This window comes from Marmota monax, unplaced genomic scaffold (assembly GCF_021218885.2).
Source record: "Marmota monax isolate L192 unplaced genomic scaffold, Marmota_monax_Labrador192_F-V1.1 WCK01_AAM20220418_F8-fsc00057, whole genome shotgun sequence".
Classification (NCBI taxonomy): Eukaryota; Metazoa; Chordata; class Mammalia; order Rodentia; family Sciuridae; genus Marmota; species Marmota monax.
The window spans coordinates 8,491,342-8,506,281 of NW_026693933.1; positions in this window are offsets into that span (position 1 = coordinate 8,491,342).

The window sequence follows — 14,940 nt, forward strand, 5'->3', positions numbered from 1 at the left end:
CTAAGTTACTGAGTCTGACCTCAAACTTCAGATCTTCCTGCCTCAGTCTCCCAACTAGCTGAGATTATAGGTGTGTACCTCACACCCAGCAAGTGTTGTTATTTACAATAAAAAAGGTGGGGAGGGGCTCAGAGAGATCAGTGATGGTTCTGGAATGTGGCAGCTGGGGTTCAAAATCAGTTTCAAGCTCCACATTCTATAGTACTCTGTAGAAATACAAGTTGTGTGAAAGTAGAGAGTAGTCACATATATTAAGTAAAGACAGGAATGCTCTGATAGTGAAGTGAATGTCCTTTGGTTTGGCTAGGACTGGTCTTCCTTGTTTTGTTTTCTTCTAAAATCTATACCTGGAAGGTATTGGATGCTTAATTTTTCCCCACAGATTCCAAAAACACAGAGGAAAACCCTCTAGCGGATATACACCTGTGCATTCCAGACTTGCTTTGTTAAATAGCCAATTAGGATTCCTGTGTCTCTAAGATTGAATTAATTCTCTGCAGGCAAATTGCCTATTGTCAGACCTAAGAATCTCAATTCTAGAACCTATTCTTAAAGTATGTATTTTGGGGGATCTGACAGATAAGGGTTTGAATCCTGCTTTGCTATAGTCTAGCTGTGCAAGTTAATTGACTTCTCTAAACTTAACTGTCTCCCTATGTAAAATGTATATTATTGATGTATGAATAGATTTGTTTGACAATATTTTTTTTACTATTTACTATGCACTGACACTGTGCCAGATGCTGGAGATATGAAGACAAACAAGATAAAGTTCTTTACCCACTCTACCAGGGGAGACACACATAAACCATCATTCTAACACCACAAAATTCCAATAGACAAATAGAGAATGGTGGCATCTCACCAAGATTCTGGCACTCATTTATGTTCAACTCTCTTTTCCTTCTGGCCTCATGATAGGAGTATACCTTCTGCTCCCTTGCAGTAAGGAACAGTGCTGGCCAGTAGGCTGGGAATGAGAGGAACATGGTCATTTCTGAACCAATACGTTTAATGGCTAGCAAAATATCATCTAGTGCTCTCAACCTAGGAAGCCAAGTGTTCTGGATGGTATAATTGCAGAATGGTAAAGCCTCCATCAGCTCCATCAGTCAGGTCTCTGAGGGCAGTTGCCCAAGAAAATGACCCAGATGCACAGCAGACTTGAATTAAACAATAAACGGTTGTAACTCCCCACAGCATGCATGATCCAGCCTTACTAATTCCTAAACTGACCTGCAAAAGGCCTGCTGAAAGAGCCAAATATTGAGGGAGTGCTAACTGATGAGTGAAAGAAGAGCTAGGGGACCATGTGAAGAAGGACCATCAGAACAGGGAGGAAGGCAGAGCAAAGGCCAGAGTTTTGAAATGGTCTGTTAAGGAGAGTAACTGCAAATAGTTGTGCTGAAATGCAAAGAGGATGGGAGAAGGACAGGGAGAGACAGAAGAAGGAGATGAAACCAAACTGTGGAGGGTATTGTGGGCCATGTTAGAGCTCAGCCTTTTCCCTGAAGGTGAAAGGAACCATGCAGGGCTTTTGAGCAAAGACCAGGGTGTTTATCTGCGGTTTTATAGAGGAAGGATTGGGGCAGGACTGCAGACAGGTGACCAAGATGAAACTAAACAACTAATGGAAAGTACCTACTATAGTACCTGCAGACAGAAGCACATGACTTCTCTTTTCTCTTCCTCTGATCATATATTAATGTAGTTTTAGAAACTAGCCAACCCTAGCACTCAGCAATCTTACTTTTAGTACCCCATAGAAATATAATATTAAAATGCATGTACAAGGACATCTTCTGCAGCTTTGTCTGTAGAGGTAAGAATCTCAAAATAACCTAGATGTCCATCAAAAGGAAATTGGTTGAATAAATGGTAAAATGTGATATATTGCATATTATTTACAAAATGAAATATTATTATTATTACAAAATGAAAGCTGTGTTGATTGAATGGATAGAGTATCCATCATATAGTTAGTTGAGAAAAGCAAGTTATAGATTAATATGCATTGTATAATTTCATCACTACATGTATTTAAATAAATAACCCAATCCCAACCCTATCTATGTAATCAGGATGTCAGTTTGTATAAATTTGTGTGAGCCTTTGGCAAGGTGCAGAAGGCAGTCCAGGTTTTTAATGGTCATCTGGATGGACTGGAAGTCTTAGTTACAATGAGCATATGTTACTTGTGTAATTTGGATCTTTAACTATTAGAAAAGTTTAAACACCATGCTGGAGAACTGGCAATATTCTTCCTACACAGACTGTTACCAATTATAAAAGCATTTTAAAAGGGGAAACACACACACACACACACACACACACACAATCTTTTAGCCAGAAGATTGCTCTTCCTGCTGAAAAGCAATTGTTTTTAAATCTGATGTTCTACCTTGAGTTCTCTGTGATTATTAACTCCAGTGGATTGAACCCCAGACTCTCAGGAGATTTGAACGGATTCCAGGCTTTCTATGTTAATTACTCCCTGAGAGGAAGCCCCTTGCACCTTTAGGAAATGAACTGGCCTTCCCATCAGGATATGTTGGTTACAGTACTTTGAGCTGTGGGGAAAAGGCAACCAATCTTCCAAAAGGATTTATTGACCTTAAAAGGGTAAGGACATGCAAATATAGCTGAGTCAGTAGAAATTCCCTGAGAGCAGGGATCAAGATGATTTGAATCAAACTTAATTAAAGCAAAGTGCCAATCTCAGATCTAAAATACCTGAGCAGGTGTCACTGCGCTCTCATTTGCCAGCCTTCTATACCAAACACTATGAAAAAAAAAAATAATAGCCCTATCTTTCCAGACAATCTCTTAAGATATAGGCATGCTGAATTGAAAATGTCTATAGAACTACTAAGGGGACATGTGACTAGAATGCAATACAGCTATAGAAGCTGGAGACATAAACTTGGGAGTCATGTGCAAGCATGGAAGGGAAAGTGTAAATAAAGCCACACAAGGTTGAGCTGGCCCACCAAAGGCACAAAGGGAATGTCCTGCTTAGTATGGTGGTTAAGATGACAGAGTCCTTAGGTTCAAAACTTGGCGCTGCCCTTTTCTAGCGGGGCTTATTTGTTCATATTACTTAATTCTGTCAATGCTCAGGTTTCTCACCTGGAAAATCCAATTGATAACCACAGCTCCTTCAGAAAATTGTAGTGTGTGCTAAGTGAGATGACATACAGACTCAGAGCATCTAGCACAAGGAACAGCTAGAGCAATGGCCAGAGCAGAAGTCACAAGGAGGAAGCGGCAGAGAGAGAAAGGACAAAGGCAAAGGAGGAAGGAGTGGTCAGGAGCTTCAGATAGTCCAGATTAGGTAAATTTAGTACTAAAATGCTCTCACTAGATTGAGCAACAAGGAAGTCATTAGGACTTCACCAAAGCTATTCAGGGTAGAAGGCCAAACAAACTGTTTTCAAACAAGCAACATCTTTAGCATGCTTCCAAAAGATCTAGGAACCAAGGATACCTTAAAATAAGACTAAGGGAGGTCAAAATAAACTTTTATTTAATTGAAAATAATTTCTGGATGCCAAAGCAATATGTAATCAATGCAGAAAACCTAAAAAACAAAGAAAAATACAAAAATGAAAAAATAAATCTTGCTCATTCTACCTTCCAGGGAGACCTAAACTTTTTTTTCTGTGTATGTATTTATATCAGAGTGTGACAAGAAGAGCTCATCTTGTCATGTGATAAGCAGAGTCTGCATTAGCCCAATATTTTGAAGGTTATTATTTAAAGATACTGAGAAAAAACTTAGAAGAATATTCTTATGCTATCAGAGTAAATTAAATAAGCCTTTTTAAGTATTTCACAAAATCTAGAAGCCATAAATGAAGAGATATAAAGTTTGTTTCACATAAATAAAAAGCTTTCAGCATGACACAAAAACTAAAACACTATAAACTAAATAGAAGGATGAATGATAAATTAAAAACATAAGAAAACAAAAGTTTGCCTTTTGGAGTACATCAAGAGCTCCATCAAATCAACAGAAAGAGGCTACTTGGGAGACTGAGGCAGGAGAATCAAAAGTTCAGGGCCCACTTGGGAAAGTTAGCAAGACACTGTCTTAAAATTTAAAAAATAATAATAATAAATGTTGGGAATGTAGCTCAGAAGTCAATGCTCCTGGGCTCAATCACCAATACCACAAACAAAACAAAACAACAACAATAACCAATTAACAGAAAATAAAATGATTCCCAAATATCTGACTTGATACTCCATCTTTCTTATAACAAGAGAGATGCAAATTAAAACTACAATAGGATATGTCTTCTCCCTTTCACACTAACAAACATCAAGAAGACTGATAGCATCAGGTGCTGATGATCATACGCGGAAGCTCACAGGAGGGAATGTTACATGGTACAACCTCTATCTGTCTCTATCTGTCAAATTTGCCCATCTCCTTTGAGTAACCAATTTCATTTCTAGGAAACTATTCCCCTGACACACTCACAAGTGTGAAATCACACATGGAAAAGATTATTCATTACTGCTTTACATGTAAAAACAAAAGATTGGAAACAACCTAAAATTCCATCAATGGGGCCCTGGTCAAATAAATGGAATGCATGACTTTAAAAGGAAGAGGCAGCCCTGTATCTCCTAATAAGAAATAATTGCTAAAATACATTCAATAAAGAAAGCAAGATGTAGAGTAGTGTGATTGGTGCATCATCATGTATGTAGAAGAATAAAAATAAATCATGAGAAATGCAAATATCTTGCTTATAAACCCATCGAGTATTTCTAGAATCACAAAAAAAAGTAATCACCCCTAATAGTTTGTAAATGATAGAAGCGACTGATTTTTCACTGAGTAACTTTTAATACATTTTTAATTCTGTGTCATGTGCAAAAATTAAATAACATTTTCTTTGGTGGTGATGGCACTTGGGATGGAAACCAGGATTTTGCACATGCTAGGAAAGCACTCTACCTCTGAGTTATGTCCCCAGCCCATAACGCAAAAACCATAAAGTAAAATATAACATTTTACAACAAAAATCTATAAGTCATTTTATTTGCCTTATTTTTTAGTGGCCATTTCTGGGGTTTTCAGCCATTCTTCCATTCTTGCTTTGCTTACTTTGATCCTTTTCTTTCTTTTTCCCTTCTTTTTTCTCTTGCCTAACCTCATTCAATATAACAATTCAACAACAATAATATTAATTAGCATCAACTGACAATTTAGCATATTCTAATAACTGTGCTTAAATGGATATGGCTTCATTTAATTTTCGTACCACTCTTAGATGGTAAACTTTATTTACCACAGTTTACAAATGAAGAAATCCAGAAGCAGGGAACTGAAGCACCTTAACAAAGTCACCCAAGCAATAAAGGGTGGACCTGGGATTTAAACCAAGTTTGTCCCTGTAATCTATGTTTTATCTAGTCAACCATACTTCCTGTGGTATGGAATAAATAAATATACATATGTTAAATTACTGGACAAAGTATTGGTCTTTATAATTTGCAAATCAAGTGAACTTAATGTTTTAAATGATTTTTGAAAAGCTCACAAAGAAAATGTTATGAGGGCTGGGGATATGGCTCAAGCGGCAGCGCGCTCACCTGGCATGCATGCGGCCCGGGTTCGATCCTCAGCACCACATACAAACAAAGATGTTGTGTCCACCAAATACTAAAAAATAAATATTAAAATTCTCTCTAAAAAAAAAGAAAATGTTATGAATTAATCTGTTCTTCGAAATTTTGACGGTTATTTTCAACATATCCATTGCAAGAAGACCTTGCCTTTCATTAATTCATCAACCCTGAGCATCAGCCAAATGCTTAACTCTGTGCTATTGCTTGGCATGAGAAAGACATAGTCCTCAGGGAACTCAATTAACTGTGGAAAGAGAAATAGTAATCATAATAGTTTGAGTTTACTGAGCCCCTATGTATATGCCAAGCAGATACTAAGAGCTTTACATAGGTTCCAACAATCTTATGACAAAAGGTACCATTGCTACTCCCATTTTACAAATGAGAAAAATGAAGCCTAGGTGTTAAATAAATTCTCAGTGGATAGCAGCTTGTAAAGTACAGGACAAGGATTTGAGCCCAGACAGTTTGGTTCCAGATCTTGTGCCATCATGACACTGCCTGGAAAGAGATTAGTACAGTACATGACCCTACTGGAGAGCACAAGGAGAACCCTCACTATTCCTGGAAACGGATGCACAGAGGCTCCTGAGAGGATCCAGGCAGGATCTGAGTCTTGATAGAAGTTCAGAATGTAGAGACGTCACGGCATCCGCAAGATGTCATTCTACCCTGCACTGAAATGATTCTGAAAAGACTAACATGCTTTGGAGAAAGAAAAAAATAATTATAGCACAGAGACTCCTCATGTGACTTGCCTGGGAGCTATGCCATGTAACGGAACCAAAATTCTATCAGGGATTTCATATTTTACTCAATATTCTGAAATTTGGCTATAACCCAATCAAGTATCAACCAGGTTCCTGTCATTAGCAGATACTGTTAAAGAGGTCAGGGGATTGGATTTAATGATATTGTTTGTTTTTCTAATGCAACTTTTTAGAAATACGCAATAGAACTGTAACAGAGATGAATCAGAAGGAGGATGCAGCACAAGATGCAATGCCAAGAATAATATCAAGAAAAACGATTGCCTGTCATTCCAGTACAGTTGAGAGCTAAACTTATGATCAAAGAACAAACAATTCTTTGGGGACCCAAAGAACCCTTTAGGGCTCTGGTCATCATGTCTTACTCAGGGCCCCAAAGCTAGCCTGGCCATTCATCAGCTCTTATTGGAGTGACACAGTGACAAATCAGAAATCCCTAGTCCTCTAAACTGCTGCTTTGCTATGTGTGACTAATCTTCAGTCCCTAACTTAACTCATGGCTCTTCCCTGATCTACTGAGGCATGATCCAGTTCCTGGCTGGGGAAAATCCAAGGGCATCTAACTGTAAATCAAGTTCTGCCCTGTGCAATCCTAGCACTCCCCTGGGGTTCAATGGGTAGCAGTGTCTATCCATTTACACAAGTAGCAACTTCTATGCCTTCATTTGGGGGCACAGATGTTCCTGACCAATTGCCTCTGAAATAAGAAAATATCATATAGTCCTTAATCCCTTTGACATCTGTTTTTCTTACACTCCCCAAATAGAATTTATATAATAACTGATCTCTGGATTTAATTGAGTTTGTCTTCAAACTATCCCTCTATTTTCTTGGGCCCCCTGAACATGTTGGAAAATATTTAACAACTTGCTGGGGATTAAATAGATGGAAGTGAAGGGAAGGCTCTAAATTTTAGCATTTACCAATTTTTGTTGTATAAATATTCCCTTCTTATCTAGTTTCAAGCTACTATCAGGAGTAACTGAATGGAAAGTTGGGGAGAGAGAAGCACAATTGGCTCTCTTAAGCCCAAACCAGGCAGCTCCAAGCATTTCTACCTGGGCTTCTCTTGGTCTTATCTGAGATGTTTGTACCAGCCTCCAAGCCCATCTCCCTGATTCCAGTCCTTCACGGTCTTTCTGATCACTCAGACTAAATATTTTCATCACATTACTGCTCTGCTCAAACTATCTTTCTTGGCTACCTGTTTCCTTCACTTCTACTTAGGTTTGAGCACCTACTACCCTCACAATAAGCTGGTCCTACAAAATAAAGTTGCTAGATTTAACAAGTACAGATGCCAATTAAATTTGAATTAACAAGAAATATTTTTAGCATAAGTATGTAATATTTGGAATATGGTCATACTAAAAAAATTGTTTGTGTGTATCTGAAATGCATCTGGGTGGCCAGTATTTAATCTGACAACCCTGTGTTTAACCAACCTAACAAATTTCACCTCTCCTCCCCAAAACCATCAAGCTTCTTCATGATTCTGGGAGCTGCATGACCTTAAGTAAATCATTATATGTCTTTGAACTTCAGTTTCTCATCTCCAAAGTAAAGATAATAATAGCTACTTCCATAGGGTGAAGTTTAAATGAGCTAATGCCTGTGAAGCACCTAGCCCAGACACTAGAATTCAACAAATGCCTGATTTATCCTACATGCAAATACTCGTTTATTCAAAGTACTTTAGAAGGAAAACAATATTGTATAGAAACTTACTTCACACAGTCTATTAAAACTATCCCACACTGGTGCTTATGGTTGTGTTTTTAAAGAGATCTAGAGGGGAAATTTTGCTAAAATACCCAGAGATAGTCCATTTTGGCATCTCAGAGTTCTCAGGAGAAGCATGGCTATCACCTCTCACCTACATACCTTCCCTGACCATAATCAAGGCAGGCTATCATGCCTGCTAACTGGTTTGTGGTGGATCTTGCTTCACTGCCCTCTAGTATTGCAATTTCTCTTGCACAAGCCACACAATCATAATAGGTGAGTGGTCCCCTGAGGCAGACACACCAGAACTGAAATAGAAAGGATAGAGATATCTCAAGGCCACAAAATTTTTTTTTGAGAGAGAGAGAGAAAGAGAGGGGGGGGGAATTTTTTAAATTTTGTTTTGTTTTGTTTTGTTTTTAGTTTTCGGCGGACACAACACTTTGTATGTGGTGCTGATGATCGAACCCGAGCCTAACGCATGCCAGGAGAGCGCGCTACCGCTTGAGCCACATCCCCAGCCAAGACCACAAACTTTTATGAAATGCTTTAATTCTTTTTTCTTTTGCTTTGTGAAACAGGCCTCAATAATGAATTTGAAGATACCAAAGGTAATAAGCCACACAAAATTGAGGAGACATGATGACACTGTTGCACTTGACAACTCTCCATACATCCTACTGGCAAAGAAGAATAATGAGCTACTGAAACCCACTGTAAGGTCTCACCAGAGTTTGACCGTGTCCTAGACCAGATGAAACACAAACTTTGGTCAAACAGCAAACTCATTTTCATGATTCCAAATAATAAGCACAATTTGTTAACTTGGAGATTATATTACTTCCCAAACAGTAAGTTAACCACTCAGGAAACCCAGTGATTATTTTAAATGATTCCCATTCTCCTTAAGATATGAACTCCTCAGATGCCTTATGAGGAGAATGGTGTGCACATAGAGGAGTCATCTATAAACCTACTGAATATGTCTCTTCTAAACTCTGACTGGTTTATCTATAGAATAATTTACCTCATCCCTATTTAGTTACCCAGTATATTATGTACACAAAGAAACAAGGAAAAAAGCAGGTTATCAAACATTATAGACTTGAAATGCTAGTTTCAGAGGGGTGTGTGTGTGTGTGTGTGTATATATATATATGTATATATAACTAGAAATGATTATACTATAATGATAACAATTAGCTGAGTGATAAAATTACTTTTCAATTTTGTTTCCTTTTGCCTCTTTCTATTTTCTGTATATAATACATCTTTCTCACGTAACTGTTTTTTAAACTTTAAGTACTTAACTTTGTATATTGATCTTTTCCTACTTGTACATAATTAAGAAATCTGTGATCTCCTTGCATTGATGTCTCAGTGCAGGTGCTCTAGATTCTCCTGAATCCAGTTTAATCTGCATGAGGCCACCAAGACACTGGCATGTCAAAATGGACAGAACCCCAACAAAACAGGTCTACTAATTGCTCTATGGGTGGGATCTAGACAGCATCAGACTTTTGAGCTTTCAAGAATTATTTCTCCATTTTAGGGACTCCTACTCCTATAGCTCCACTAAAGGTAGGCTCTAGATTATTCAGTATGGTTAGTGAAGATCCACAGAATCACAAAACGTTGACACAATGCTAGAGCTAGGGAGGAATGTGGAGAGCATTCCCCAATCAAGCCCCTAGATGAGAGAATACCTTGCTCTAAATCCTCCAGTTAGTCGTCATCTAAACACTCATATCTGCCAACAACTACACTCATAAAACACAAGAAATCAAGGATTTGGCAATACAGTAAAAAGACAAGCCTAATTCAGGGAAACCCTACATTAAGCCAAAAGTTTTTGCTGGCAACATAAAAAACCACAACCTTCTTCTGAATACTGTAATCTAAGTAAAGTCAATAGGACCAATGGGGCCTTCACAAGCCTGACCAACAGAGTGGCCAAACAATGTCAGACAGAAATGGCCCCAGACCTAAGTTTCCTTCTAAGCCTGACCTGCCCTAGACTACACAGACCTGGTGTCTTCAGTAGGTTTCCTGGACCCACAGCAAATAAACTAAATACAGAGGAGAAGTATATGACAGCCTTTATGTTGGCTTTCTAGAGACAAGGGAGAATCTGAGGCAATTAGCAGCAATGACATAGGCATCAAGCCCCCAAATAAACCTTCAGGAATAAGAAACCATTTCCAAGCATCCTGATCTCTTGCCAAACTAGTGAAGCAAATCACACCTTCCTTTCTGTCACCACTTCTCACCCACCCATGTCACCCACAGGAAAGTAGCACAGAAGAAACATGGCTTCTGGGGTAAGGGATCCAGGGAAGTCATTGAAGGATACAAAACTGAAGCCCAGACATGGACTACTATGGAGACCCAGCAGCACAGGAGGAGTAACAGGCCTGAGTGACAGGAGAAAGCCCACCCAGGCTTCCTGGGGACCCAGATAGCTAAGGCTGCCCTAACACAGAGTGGGAAGCACCCCTTGGAGCCATGTCTATGGTAAATCAAAGGCTCTGCTCTATGCCACACACACCCACACACATTCATAGATCTGTACAACATAGAATTCAGTATCTTGAAAAGATCATTTAAGATTCTTTGATCTGCTTACCTGCTTCTGTAACATTTTAAATCAATCCAAGTAGACCTTTCTTCAGGAAAAATAAAACCTAATGTGTCAGAAACTCAAGAGTATTTTCCCACCATGAAGACTAGGAAGTCCTTCCCTACCTTCATGAATTCAGCTTGCTAAGTACACACAGGAGGCTTTATTCAGAGGAACTAAGACAGTCTTTTAAGCAAATAACTATCCAAAAGGGCAGGGAAGGGAGGTAAAATACATCATAGCCAGGCCAGCAGAATCCCCTGATCTTGCCAGTACATGTGATACTTTCAAATGGGTACTTAGTACCTTAATTTTGAGGGAAAAAGGTGGAGGGAAACAGCCCATGGTTTGCATGCTTAGTTTCTGCCTATGACGCTGAACTCAGAGAACTGAGATCTTTGTAGAAACCAAAAATGGTTCAAGGGCTGGGGTTGTGGCTTAATGAAAGAGCGCTCACCTAGCATGTACAAAGCCCTGGGTTCAATCTTCAGCACCACATAAAAACAAATAAAATAAAGGTATTGTGTCCAACTACAACTAAAAACAAATATTTTTTTAAAAATGGTTCAAATGACTCTGAGAATAAGTTAGCTGATTGCTCCCCGTTGAAGTTTCCCAATCATAAAGCAGAACCAGCAATCAGCAATACAGAAAACCAGTCTTGCAGACACAGAAGAGATAAAGCTCCAAAACTCAGCCCAAGGGATCTCCCTGCCCTAGGGGTTCCTTCGGGATCACAGAGGAATTTCTTATCACCAAGCTACGACTTCAAAGCAGCTAGTTCATCAGCATTTTGAGATCTGATATTCTTTTCCAGGAAGGCCTGGAGGCAAGGTGGAAGGGGTTGCATGAGGGTCTAAAGGCAGAGAAAGTCCTCATTGTTGCCCTAGGAGAGGTCATTTCCATCCTAAAATGCCTAGGATTCTCTCCCTTGGCAAGAGAGGGGTAACCCAGCATGTAACAAGACAATGAGGGCATAGAAAAGTGACACAGAGCAGGGCAGATGTACTCTTTTCCTGGCCTTGTGGCTAGGTCACCCCCCTCAAACACACTGATCACCCCCCTCAGGAAAGCTGAGACCAGACAATGAAGTCACCAGGATCTGTAATGGAGCATCAGAGCCGAGACTGAGGCCATACTAGGTTTGGACCAAGCAGGCAACTGTCAAGAGCTTTGGTCACTGGGTCCGGCTGCTCTCCAAGATCAGCCAGCTCTTCCCAAATAGACACACCATCTATTCCTCATATACTCTAAGTAATACCAACACTTTTGCCAAAGTAGGACATTTACCAGAGCCTTCAGGCCTGGCATTTGCTCACTGGGACTGAATTCCAGAAGATGTTAAAGCACCCAGTGTTTCAATTTGCAAACTTCCTCTGCCTTGGTGACAAGTGAAACTATTTTCTAACAGCAACTGCAAGTTCCCTAGTACCCAGTGAGTTCCTTTTTTTCCTTCGGATACTCCCTCCTGTTAAATCAAAGACCTACCCATCTCCAACCCGTGGAATATAGCCAAAGAGCACACCCCCACAGCTTATGAGATTTGGAGAATACCTCTCCTCTGGTGGCTAATGTACCAAATAGAAATCCCTTTATTCCCCTCACCTCCAATGTACCAATGGACTGTGACCTGGACTCCACCACCATGTAGGAAAGCAGACATGGACAATGATTCAGGAAACACGGCTAGCCCTATGTTAAGTGATAAAGGAATGGACTTGGCTTTCTTCCTCCACACATGCTCCCATTTGTACTTCCTCTCTTGGTCTCAATTGGCAGTCACTTCAAATTAGCAAAAGTGAAATCCAGCAGCTGTAGTATTAATTAATAAGTGCCGACACCACAGTCTTTTCTGGTCACTCATATTAAAATGTGAGGAAGGTTTGGAAGCAGGGGTTATTTGGGAAATCTCTGTACCTTTATCTCAGTTTTGCTGTGAACTTAAAACTGCTCAAAGGAAAACAAAAAGTTTAAAAAGTAAAAAATTACAAAGGATGAATTCTTTGTGTGGAAAAGCCCACTGAGATGTAAAGAAAGGCAGATATCATGGTAGATTAGGGATGTTGCTTTAATGCTTTGGAACAGAAAGGGTCTGTTTTTCCACAAATGCCAGCCCAGGCATTTATACAAAGATCCATGCTGCAATGTGCAAGTGGCTATACAGGGTAACTTGCATTTCCTGGACCATACAATCTGCCCTTTGTTGCAAGAAGTACATGATCTAGGATTGTCTGGCACCCTCATGCTCAGAAGCCACTTCAGGAACTTGAATAATGATGATGGCCATGCACAGGGAAGGCTGTGGACTTTTGAAAAATAAATAAATAAATACACAGAAAAATCACTTAGCAGAATGTCTTGGAAATCATCTAAGAGCAAGACACAATTGAGCTAATTATTGACCTCAAATGATCTGTTTTAGAGAGCTTAATGTTCTCAAGAAAAGAGGGAGATAACTTTCCATTTTTTCACTGTGTGACATAAGGAGTTTTCAACAGAACATAGGATCTCACTTCTATGATTGGGAGACCAATTCATCACTGACACAGTGACCTAATTCTTTTCATAGTGACTCATAGTCAGACCCCAGGTGAGCTGACAGAGCTATACTAGAAGAATTTGCTAAGGCAGAGGCTCCAACCATGGAATGTCACAAAAATTTAGTGCTTTTGAGGGATTAATATGCCCCAGAGATTTTTTTACATTATCTCATTAAATTCTCATAGCAGCCCTATAAGGCAAGAAGCATTACTACCCGAGTTTTATAGGTGAATAAAGAAGGGCACAGATTCTTTGGGTAACTTAACCAGGGTCAAACAGCTAGCAAGTGACCGAGCTGGACTTGCAACCCAATCTGTGATACCCAAGAGCCTGTGCTCTGCCATATGTACATCCAAGGAGGGCTGCATAGGTGGCATTCGGGCCATAGGAAATTACAGTGAGTGCGTGCGTGCGTGTGTGTGTGTGTGTGTGTGTGTGTTTGTGTGTGCGCACGCGCGCGCACCGATAATGTAAATAAATAAAGAGTACCTGGGAAGCTGTAAAAACCTCTCCCAGATGAGGCCAACAGAGGATTTGGTTGAGAATACTGAGGACTAGGTGCTACCTCTGGAAAAAGGAGCCAGGAAAGGAAAGAGTCTTACTTTTCCCTGTATGTCCTGAGGTACTGTTTAAACAATTTAATATGGATACATGCCTCCTAATTTAAAAGCACGTTTTTAAAAAAAGATAAATCTATGTTGCATTGAGTTATTAAATTCAAGTATTTGAAATTTTTTGAGTCATATTTTCAAAAAATAGATAACTGAGGAAAAGTAATTCCACACTGCAGAGGTCTATCACAGCCTACCCAGGGGAACTGGGAGAGATGGCTTCATTCATTCAGGAGAAAGCATTTGACTCAGGGTGTCCAGGCTGCTGACAACCCAAAAGCATTAAAAATGAAACCAATCAGCCATCCTCCCCCATTTTCATTTTCAAACTAAAAACCCCCACTATGGCCAGAGGACCTGACTGTGGCCTCTCTGTTTAGATGAATGGGGGAAAATGGGTGATCTCACATTCTTCAGCAGGTGGGTCCTAAAATGTTACTCACAAAACAAAACTTGAGGAAATCATCCTTATTTTTAATTAATTAATTTTTGGTACTAGAGATTTAACCCATATCCCCAGCCCTTTTTATTTTTACTTTGAGAAAGTGTCTTACTAAGTTGTTTAGGGCCTTGATACATAGCTAAATATGGCTTTGACCTTGGAACCATCCTTCCTCAGCAGAAGGGATTATAGGTGTGGCCACCTATAATCCTGTTTTAAATGCCCTAACAAAGGTCATTGTTTTAGCAAAGTTGAAGGTATCTGCTCTGCAAAGCAAAGAAGCCCATTGTGATGTTAACACTGTGTTTTGTAAATATTTCTTTCAGTGCTGTACAAGTATCCAAGATTAAACCTGAAATACCATCCTCAGAGCTGTCTGGGATTCTGGAGGCTGGTGGGGCAGCCTGATCTAGAATTCACTTACAGCAGACTAAGCAAACAAAGTCATCCTAAGGGAAAGGGTAAGGGCTGTCTAAACATACCCAATAAGCAAGCCTTAGGCATTAGAGGAGAAGGTGATTCAGTTCTAGAGCCATGCCATCTTCAGATTCAAATCAAGTCACATAGAGAGGAAACTATGTAGTCAAG